The 6581-nt window shown below is 41.9% G+C and overlaps 1 non-coding gene across 1 annotated transcript; it reads right to left on the bottom strand.

The window, feature by feature from the left end:
* Nucleotides 1–448: 448 nt before the first annotated feature.
* LOC112774203 (small nucleolar RNA R71) lies at nt 449–555 on the bottom strand. Its single transcript, XR_003188702.1, has one exon. It is a non-coding gene; the product is annotated as a small nucleolar RNA R71 (small nucleolar RNA).
* Between the last annotated feature and the right edge of the window lie 6026 nt (nt 556–6581).

Genomic DNA, 6581 nt, shown 5'->3' with positions numbered 1-6581 from the left:
GGAGAATATGGAGAACCATCATGAAGAAGAGGCTCACAACCATGGCAGAGAAGGTCCAGCGCATCAGGCTGGACAAGAGAGAAGAGTTCTGGGTTCTTACATCAACCCAAACCTAGGAAACTGTGGAAGTAGCATCCAAAGGCCAACCATACATGCCAACAACTTTGAACTAAAGCCACAACTCATCACCCTTGTTCAGAATAATTGTTCATTCGGAGGAAGTGTCTAAGAAGACCCCAATCAACATCTAACCACCTTTCTGAGGATATGCGATACTGTGAAGTCTAATGGTGTTCATCCTGACACCTATAGACTACTTCTGTTTCCCTTCTCACTCAAGGATAAAACATCTAAATGGCTGAAATCCTTTCCAAAGGAGAGTTTAGCAACCTGGGAAGATGTGGTGAACAAGTTCTTGGCAAGATTCTATCCTCCTCAACGGATCAACAGGTTGAGAGCTGAGGTACAAACATTCAGGCAGCAGGATGGTGAGACTCCATATGAAGCATGGGAGAGGTTTAAAGACTTGACAAGAAGATGCCCGCCAGATATGTTCAATGAATGGGTGCAATTGCACATTTTCTATGAAGGCCTTTCGTATGAATCAAAGAAGACAGTAGACCACTCATCCGGGGGATCTCTGAACAAGAAGAAGACCATTGAAGAAGCTATAGATGTCATTGAGACTGTAGCAGAGAATGACTACATCTATGCTTCTGAAAGAGGAAATACTAGAGGAGTGATGGATCTGAACAATGTCGATGCACTGCTAGCTCAAAACAAGATGATTACCAAGCAATTAGCTGACCTCACCAAGAAGATGGAAAGGAATCAAGTAGCAGCAATCACCACTTCAGTAGCAACCCAAGAAGGAGTGAATGAAGAAGCAGAGGGTGATCAGGAACAAGCCAACTACATTGGGAGTTCACCTAGGCAGAACCATGACCCATACTCCAAAACATATAATCCTGGTTAAAGAAACCACCCAAACTTTGGGTGGGGAAATCAATAAGACCAAGGCCAAGATCAAAGACGCCACAACCTTAACAACAACACAGCTCACCAACATGCCACACAGAGACCATATCAGCACCCATCCAACAACACTTCTCAACATCCATACCAAAGTCAAAATGGCCCTTCTCATCCGTCCAATCTCAACTCTCCATCATCGGAAGAGAGACTATCAAGATTGAGACTCTACTTGAAGGCATATGCAAGGAGATTCAAGATAACAAGGTGTTCAAAGAGGAGGTGCGAGCCAATATCAAGAATCAGGGAGACACCATCAAGAGGCTGGAAATTCAAGTGGGATACCTATCTGAGAAGATTCCCAAACCTACTGATAGCTTCCCAAGTGACACAGAGAAAAATCCGAGAGGTGAAGCAAAGAAAGTCAGATGGGAAGATTGTAAGATGGTTACTATAAGTGATAAGGAAACTAAGGAAGAGCCGAACAAACCATCAGAACAGCCTGAAGATACATCAGCAGGAAAGCAGGAAGAGAATCATCAAGAAACCACAATTACACAGAAGGAGCTACTGAGACTCTATGCACCATTTCCCCAATTACTCAATGGTGGTGTAGAGAAGAGAATATACTCAAGGTTTCTTAACATATTTTCATCTCTCCATATAAACATACCATTCATCAAGGCCCTCCAACAAATGCCCTCATACATTAAGTACATGAAGGAGCTGCTGACCAGAAAAAGCTCACTCAAGGGAGGACAAACCATAGTGATGAATAAGGAGTGCAGTGCTTTCATTCAACCAGAGCTGCCTACAAAAAGGAAGGGCCCAGGGAGTTTTCACATCTCCTGTGCCATAGGAGAAACAATGTTTGATAAAGGACTCTGTGATCTGGGAGCCAGCAACAACTTAATGCCTTTATCCCTTATGAAGAGGCTGCAAATTAATGAGCTGATGCCCACAGACATAGTCATCAGGCTGGCGGACAAAACTCAAAAACAAGCAATAGGAGTGGTTGAAAACGTGCTGGTGAAGGTTGGGAACTACTTTCTTCCCACAAACTTTGTCATACTGGAATTGGAAGAAAGTCATCTTCACCCAATCATATTGGAAAGACCATTTTTAGCTACAGCCAGAGCGCTCATAGATGTGGAGCGAGGAGAGCTAATACTGAGGGTACATGATGAACAACTCACCTTCAATGTCTTCAAACCCTCACAAGAAGCAAGTCAGGAAGGCAAGGAACTAAGGACAGAGCATGACAGAGCAATGGTGGGAGAAACAAGCATTGAGGCACAAGCTATACACTCAAGAATTTCTTTGGGTGATGAACAAAATAATCAGCAGCTATCACAGCTAAAGGAAACTCAAGTGGAGCCAAAACCACCAGAATCATATGGGACCAGCAATAAAATCCCCCTAGGAAAGAGACCACAAAGAGCAGGATAACAGCAAGAGAAACAAAGAAGAAGATACCAAGGAGATGGAGGAACAAAAAGATCCCTACAGAAGATTTCTCTCCAGGGGATAAAGTGATCTCAGCTTACTTCCTAGATATCCCACCTCATCTCCCCACCATCCCATCTCAGTTACCTAAGGTTTTCACCATCAACAAAGTTCTCTCCCTAGAACATGTAGAGATCATTGATGAAGCCAATGGAGACATGTTTACTGCAAGGGGGGAAGATTTGAAGCATTACCAACCACCCTGACAAAGGAGGAACATCAAGTTAGTGACGCTAAAGAAGCCTTCATGGGAGGCAACCCATGTTTTACATGTTTTTAAAGTAGTTAATAAAGCAAGGTTCATGGATCGCAAATCAACTTTGACATACCCTTGAATAAATCCTTTTATGCAACATATAGTGAAGAACAAGTTTGGTGTTCAAGGCACACTAAGAGGACATGAATGCAACTCATAGCATGTCACTCTTAGCACCTTGAACAAATCATCTTACACCACATTGCCACAAACTAAGTTTGGTGTCACTAAGGTTGCATACATGGAAATTTAATTAGTCAGTTGAGTTGCATTTGTGAATAGCACTTAGTAGTTGACAAACAACAATTTTAAAAAGTAGTTACTCTTTCTTGTCTTTTAAATTTTGCCGCCACTTTCCACAAGTTTTCTTTTAATCACATTTCTTCTATTTTGAAGGAGAATTGATGGGGAAATTGAAGGGGTTTGGCCGCCACAAAAAGAGAAGATTATACACGTGTCTCCAGGGGGATTGCATTGGAAATTGTTGCCATGCAACATTGGAAAGAGAACAAGCTTGGAAACTGAACAATCCCCATCATAAAGTTGATAATCCTTGTGCTCATCCCATGCTAAACCCCATCCGTCCATCACACAACCACCCCGTCAATCAACACCTTTCATTCACTCATCACTTTCCTATATAAGTGATTCCTAGTCCGTACTTCCCTTCACATTCCAGCAATTATTTCTTCAAACTTCTCACTCTCGAAGTACAATTCTCCAAGCTAAACCCTATCCAAACCCAACCGAATTCCACCACTCATCACTAACCTCAACACCTTCACTTTTCAAAAATCACTCATGGCATCATCAAGCTCTAAAAGAAGAAAGGGGAAGGAGCCTATGGAGCAACGCCCCTTTGATGAAAAGAAGTTTAGAACTTTTTACCATGCACTTCAATTTGGATGGATGGTTGATAAGGAGATCATATATGAGCTAGGTTTTCAAGTCAAGAAAACTGAGTGCCCCAAAATCACAGAGAAGGTAGAAAAGAGAAGATGGGAGCTCCTCACCGATCCAGTCACCGCAAGGATAAATGCAACGCTCGTAAGAGAGTTTTACGCAAACACAGTGAGGTATGATAGGAAAGAGGAATCTTTTATAAGCTTTGTGAGAGGAGTAACTATGGATTTTAGTCCCATGAACATCATGAGGGTGTTGAAGCTACGAACCATACCATTTGAGGAAGAAAGCTATCAATCCCGAATAGATGGTAGTCCTAATTATGACCAAATTGTGAAAGATTTCTGCATACAAGGAGCGGATTGGGTGAGAGATCCCAATGGGAAGCCCAAATTCATAAAAAGAGGTGATCTCACCCCTGAAGCAAAGGGGTGGTTCAAAATTGTAAGGAGATCCATCCTCCCTGCCGGAAACAATTCAGAGGTGAATCTTAAGAGAGCAACAATGGTGCAATGTATACTTAAAGGGGGAGAGATCAAGGTGTATGAACTCATAGCCCAAGGCACTAGGAAGATGGCTGAGAAAAGTGATTCTGGGGGAAGGTTAGGCTATCCCAGCACCATTTTCTGCCTGTGTGACAAGGCAGGGGTGGTGTTCGAAGATGAAAACTTCGAATGGATAAAAGTTTGTATCCCAATTACTGTCCGGCGTATGCATGCTGTTGCATCTCCCGTACCCCAACGAAGGATAAGAAAGAGGCCAGTGCACCAAGTGGTAGAAGGACAGAACCTAGAGGAGCAAGCCCCTTTGGACATGCACCAACTACAGAAAGCCATTGATGGCTTATCTAGACAATACTTGGAAAATCAAGGGGCACAGAAAGAGCTTCACCTACAGTTGATAAACCTTCAAGAAGAGTCACTATCTAGATGGATGAATCAACAAGAGGAGTGGCAAAGACAATTGATGGAGCAGCAACTAGAGCAAGGAAAACAATGGGGAGAATCCTTCCACATGTTGGAACAAAGGCAGGATCAACAATAAGAAGCCATCCAAAAGCTAATCAACATCCAAGCACATCAAGGTGCACACATACATGAAATGCATCAGAAACAATTAGAACAGGCAGAACTCTTCGACGAACACAGGGCGTTTTCAGAAGGAGTTTACATGAGCAAGACTGGACACCAGGTGAACACTCAGGCCAGGCTCGGATACTTAGTCGGACAACTGCCTATACTACATCCGAGAATCATAGGCTATGAAGAAGTGAAGGATGAATTAGCATGAGAAGAAAGAGAGAGGGTAGAAAAGAGTCATGAATCAGTAAGGAAGGCACTTGAAGATTGGAAAAAAGCTAGACTGGCACGTATGCAAGGAAGCACAAGTGGACACAAAGAGGACAAACAAGAAAGAGAGCACGAACAACCCCATGAGTAAAAGGTGGTGGAGTTCCCTCATTGTTGCAACTTTCTTTTTCAAGTCTTTTAAATAAGGAAAATCATGTATGAAATAGAACATGCTTCCATAGTAGCTTAGGAATTTTCAATTCTGTCTTTAAATTTGCTTTTGCCTAGGTCTATGCTTGCTAGTCAAGTTGCCTGTTTTCATTTTCATCTTGCTTATTGTATGCTTGTCCTTTTAAGTCCAATAAAAAGAGATGTTATGAAAGACCAGAGTGATGTTTAAGTTGTGGAGTAGGTCCTTAAATTTGTGGTGTAGTAATCACTTAGCTAAGTTGGTTCACCAACAAGGTGGGAAGGCAACTATCTGTCTTGAATCATATGCTTGAAACACACCCCATGAGACTTGCTAAATAATAAGATCCTAATAAGAAAAAAAGAAAAAAACAATAAGGGTTGAAAAAGAAAGAAAAGTTAATAAAGAATAAGGCTAGGCACCAAGGGCTTGAATATTGAGGGATGTGTCTGTGGTGCTCTTGTACCAAGGATCTGCTTGGATGAATAAGTTCTTAGGAGTGCTTCATCACTTGGTAACTTGGGTTAACTAACCCGGGATTATCAACTGAAAATCCACTATCAAGAGCAACATTGCTACAGAACATTTAGTAACCTAAAGAGGTGCTGGACACCAAGACCTCAAGGAAAGAAAATAACAAACCATGTGCCTGTGGTGTGCATGTATGGGGGAGAGAGACTTGAGGGAGTAAGTCCTTAGGGGTGTTTCAACACTTAGCACCTTGAACCAACTGGTTCGGGAGTGTTGTCTAAAAGCTTATCTTAAAGAGTCGCCCCCTCACAGAACACTTAGCCTAAGGAAGAAATAAACCTTGGAAAGACAAAGGGATCAAGAAATAAAGGTCTCAAAGGGTGCAATCAAGTGAGTATTCCAAGGCATGATAAAGGTCTGAAAGCCAGTAAAGGAATGAACCTAAGTTGCTATGCATGAAACCCCATAAAACCAAGAACATGACTTCCACAATAATGATTCATTCCTCTTGTCATTTCATTCATCATGCTCTTGTTCCAGTACTTGCTTAGGGACAAGCAAGCTTTAAGTTTGGTGTTGTGATGCCAGGGCATTTTGGCCAGTTTCACTGACCTTTTTTTTATGGTTTTAAGGTAGTTTCATGCATTTTCTTAGGAAATAAGCAAGTTTTGGGTAAATAATCACTTACATCTTGATTCAAGCAAACATTGTGAATTTTACATGATTTCATGAGAATTATGCATGAACTAAAGGACAAATTGAATGATGCATGTCTCATAACTTGGATCAGAGCTTTGATGCACTTTATTGCATGATTTCAGGATAAAGGATGCAAGGAAGAACCACATTAGCAGCCACGTTACTCTAGCTAACGTGACCACTAACGTGGAATGAAGGCTAGCTTGCAACGTTAATGAGAAAAGTGATTGCCAAAAACGCCTTCGTGAGCCATCATAGCCCACGTTAGTTGCCACGTTAACTATGTTAACGTGGA

The sequence above is a fragment of the Arachis hypogaea genome, chromosome 18 (genome assembly GCF_003086295.3).
Source record: "Arachis hypogaea cultivar Tifrunner chromosome 18, arahy.Tifrunner.gnm2.J5K5, whole genome shotgun sequence".
Lineage (NCBI taxonomy): Eukaryota > Viridiplantae > Streptophyta > Magnoliopsida > Fabales > Fabaceae > Arachis > Arachis hypogaea.
The sequence above is the reverse complement of the archived record's forward strand: the minus strand, read 5'-3'. Positions and strand labels throughout refer to the sequence as shown.